The sequence below is a fragment of the Petaurus breviceps genome, unplaced genomic scaffold (genome assembly GCF_028583685.1).
Source record: "Petaurus breviceps papuanus isolate PSGF00001 unplaced genomic scaffold, PetGlider_PUasm1.0 90602, whole genome shotgun sequence".
NCBI classification, from domain to species: domain Eukaryota; kingdom Metazoa; phylum Chordata; class Mammalia; order Diprotodontia; family Petauridae; genus Petaurus; species Petaurus breviceps.
Window position 1 is genome coordinate 3,655,742 of NW_027187283.1, and position 4,761 is coordinate 3,660,502.

Sequence of the window (4,761 nt, forward strand, 5' to 3'; positions counted from 1 at the left end):
CATTATGTAATAATATGGTTACTGTGTACAATGTTCTCCTGGTTCTGCTCATTTCATTTTGTATCAGTTCATATAAATCCTGTTTTTTTCTGATTCATTATGCTCATTCTTAACTTTTTTTCTTTAATAGCACTTTATGTTTTCCAATTACAAATAAAGACAGTTTTCAACATTCATTTTTGACTCTTATTTCATAATTTTCTTGCATCGTTCTCATTTCTCTTCCCAATTTTTCCTCTACTTCTCTTATTTGCTTGTTAAGGTACTCTATGGCCTGTAACCCACTCGTATTTTTCTTTAAAGCTTTTGGTGCAGGAGTTTTGACTTCACTGTAGTCCTCATGTTACTGCTTTGATCCTTTTTGTCACAAAAATAAGAGTGTAAAGTTGGGTTGCTCTGTTTATTTTGCTTCCTTTGCCTGTTCATGTTGCCACTCAATCACTGGACCCCTGGGCTTTTTGGCACAGTAGGACTCTGCCACCAGACAGGGGAACTTCATCCCAAATGCTGGGATTTTCTCAGCTGCCGAAGGTATTAGTTGGGTACCCTCTCTGAAGTCTCCACGTGCTCAGGCAAGCTGCTCACACACCCCAGGACCACAATCCAGATCCAAGAAGGTTAAAGCAAGAATGAATACCCCTCAGACTGGTTGCTTGGTTCCCCTACACTCTGCAGGCCAGGAGCTAAAGCAGTCACATGGGGGTGGCTGTACTGCTGTGGTGCCTCAGCAACTTCTCTCCCTAGAGACAAAGGCTTACAGTACTCCCAGCTAATGGATCCCAAATTCCACACCGCACCGACCTCTCACTTTGTCCTTAGCATCTATGTGTTGATAATTCTGGAAACCGCTCACAGCTGCTGGTGATCTGGAGTCCCTCCAGCCAAGGGCTTGTCAGGCTCGCCCTGGCTAAAACCTCTGGCTCCCCAGGGCTGGGCTCGGCTCCCAGAGTACTGCCCTGGCAGCTTGCTGCTGGCCTGCTGGGTTGTCCTTCATGGGAGGTTAGCTTGTCTATATCATTTTGTGGGTTCTCTGGTTCCAAAGTTTGTTCAGAGACCCCTTTTACATGAATTGGTGGAGGTGGAAGCTGAAGCCCTGTGGAAGTCTTGTTTCTACTCTGCCATCTTGACTCCGCCTCCTCAACATTCATTTTTATAAGATTTTGAGTTCAAATTTTTTTTTCCCCTACCTTCCCCAAGAGGGCATGGAATCTGATATAGGCTATACCTGTGCAACCATATTAGACATGTTTCCACAGTAGTTGTGTTGTGAACGAAGAATTAGAACAAAAGGGAAGAAAAAAAACATGAGAAAGACTTTTTAAAAGAGAGAATACTGAGGTTCAATGTACATTCAGGCTCCATAGCTTTTCTCTGGATGTGGATAACATATTCCATCTTGAGTCTTTTTGGGTTTTTTGTTTTGTTTTTCTTTTAATTTAGCATTTTATTTTTCCTCAGTTACATATAAAAACAATTTTTAACATTTGTTTTTTTTTTTTAATTTTGAGTTCTAAATTCTCTCTCTTTTTTCCTCTCCTTCAGCCTTGCTTAGAAGACAAGCAAATCTAGATAGGTTTTACATATATAGTCATGCAAACATATTCATAGTAGATATGTTGTGAAAGAAAACAAAAAAGAAAAAGCCCTAAAGAATAAAGTAAATAAAAAAAATACTTCAATTTGTAGTCAGGCACTATCAGTTCTTTCTCTGTGGATGGATAACATTTCTTATAATAATACCATAAGAGTTGTTTTGGAATTTTGTATTGCTGAGAGTAAGCAAGTCATTCACAGCTGATCATCTTAAAATATGGCTTTTACTTTATACATAATGCATTTCACTTTACATCAGCCCATGCAAGTATTTCCAGGTTTTTATGAGAACATCCTGCTCATTGTTTCTTATACTACATTAGTATTCCATCATAATCACATGCTAAAACTTGTTTAGTAATTTCCTAATTGATGGGCATCCCCTCAGTTTCTAATTCTTTGCCATAAGAAAAGAGCTGCTATAAGTATCCCACATTTGCCACATTTGTCATTTTACTTTTCTGTTTTATTAGCCAATTTAATAGGTAAGAGGGAGTATCTCAATTGCTTCCATTTCAATTTCTACACTAAATTGTGAGTTGGATTATTTTTTCATTTGCCTGTAGATAGCTTTGATTACTTCATCTAAAAAGGAATCATATTTTTTGATCATTTATCAATGGGGGAATGGCTCTTATTTTTATAAATTTGACTGAGTTCTCTATATGTTTCATAAATGAGGCCTGTCAGAGAAACTTGCTTCAAAAATTATTTTAAACTTACTATTCATAATTGTATTTCCCTCCATTCTATCCCCCCTCTTTATTCTATTCTCTCTCTTCTTTCTCACTGTCGCTCCTTAAAAGTGTTATGTTTCTGACTACATCCTCCACCAATGTGTTCTCTCATATATCAGCCCTCTACCTTCTCTTATCCCCTTCCCCTCCTACTTTCCTGTAGGGTAAATTAGGTAAATTTCTTTGCCTACTTATGGGTTTATATTATTCCCTCTTTCAGCCAGTTCTGAGGAGAATAAGGTTCACTCACTCCTCCTCATCTCCTTACTTTCCCCCTATATTGTAAAAGCTTTCTTTTGCCTCTTTTGTGGGAGATAATTTACCCATTCTACCTCTTCCTTTCTCTTTCAGTACATTCTAACCACAGTTTTTTAAAGATTCCATCCCTTCATATTCAATCCACACCTCTACCCTCTGTCTATATATACTCTTCCTAACTAACCTAATGATAAGAAAGGTCTTATGAGTTACAAATATTATCTTCCCGTGTAAGAATGTAAACAGTTTGAACTTAAGTCCCTTATGATTTCCCTTTCCTGTTTACCTTTTCATGTTTCTCTTAGGTATTATATTCAAAATTCAAATTTTCCTTTCGTCTCTGCTCTTTTCATTAATAATACATGAAAGTTGTCTATCATACTGAATGTCCATCCCTCCTCCTCCCCAAAGAATTATACTCATTGTTGCTGAGTTGGTGATTCTTGGTTATAATCCTAGTGTCTTTGCCTTCTAGAATATCATATTCCAAGTCCTCTGATCCTTTCATGTAGAAGCTGGTAAATCTTGAATAATCCTGACAGTGAATCCATGGTACTTCAGTTGGTTGTTTCTAATTGCTGGCAATATTTTCTCAACCTGGGAACTCTGGAATTTGGCTTTACTATTCCTCTCAGTATTCATTTTGGGATCTCTTTCAGGAGGTGATTGGTAGATTCTTTCAATTTATATTTTACCGTATAGTTCTAGAATATCAGAACAGTTTTCCTTAATTTCTAGAAAGATAATATCTAGGGTCAGCTAGGTTGCACAGGGAAAAGGGCACTGGCCCTGGAGTCAGGAGGACCTGAGTTCAAAGCTGACATCAGACACTTGACACACTTACTTGCTGTGTAACCTTCGACAAGTCACTTAACCCCAATTGCCTTGCCTTCCCCTCTCAAAAAAAGGGGGATAAAGTCTAGGCTCTTTTTTTTTTTGCTCATGGCTTTTTGGTAGCCCAATAATTTTTCAATTATCTCTCCTAGATCTATATTTTCTTCAGGTGAATTATTTTTCCAATGAGATATTTCACCTTGTCTTCTATTTTTTTTTCCTTCTTTTGGTTTCTTTTTATTGTTTCTTGATTTCTCGTAGAGTCATTGGCTTCCATTTGTTGCATCCTAATTTTTAAGATATTATTTTCTTCAATGAGTTGTTGGGTCTTCTTTTCAAATTGGCCAGTTCTGCTTTTTAAGGCATTCTTCTCCTCTTTGGTTTTTTGGACCTTTCTTACCATTTGTACTGGTCTTTTTTTTAAGGTTTTATCTTCTTCAGAATTTTTTGTTTCTGAGTGTAGTCTCACTTTTCATGATTTTTCTTTTTGCATCACTCTCATTTTACTTTCCAAATTGTACTTGTAAATCCAAAATTTACTTTCCAAACTTCTAAAAATCATATTAGCCCATCTGATAAGTGTGAGGTAGTACCTCAGAATTGTTTTAATTGTCATTTCTCTGATCAATGACGATTTAGAGCATTTTTCATATGATCATCAATAGCTTTATTTTTTTTTCATCTAAAAACTTCCTATTCAGATCCTTCAACCATTTATCATTTGGGGAATGACATGCATTCTTATTATTTTGACTCACTTTTCTAAATATATTTTGGAAATGTAGCCTTTTTCAGAGTTATTGGCTATAAAAATTGTTTCCCCGCTTTCTGTTTCCCTTTTAATTTTGGTTTCATTGGCTTTGTTTATGCAAAAAAACTTTTTAAAAAATTATCCATATTAAAAATTATCCATATTGCATTTCATAATATTCTCTGTCACCTGAAAGGTCATATATTCTTCCCTTCTCAAAGCTCTGACAGGTAAACTATTCCTTGCTCTTCTATTTTGCTTATAGTATCACTATCACTCTTCATGTCTAAGTCATATACCCATTTTGATCTTATCTTTGTATATCATATAAGATGTTGGTTTATGCCTAGTTTCTACAATGCTTTTTTCCAGTTTTCACAGCAGTTTTTGCCACATAATGAATTCTTTTTTTATTAGTTTGAGGTATTTTATATTATTTTCTTTTTTTATTCTTTTGATTTTGCTTTACTGATTCATGATATCTTGTAGAGTCATTATCTTTCACTTAGCCAATTCTAATTTTTAAGGAATTGTTTTTCTCACTTAGTTTTTGTATCTCCTTTTGTATTTGACCATTTTTAAGTTGTT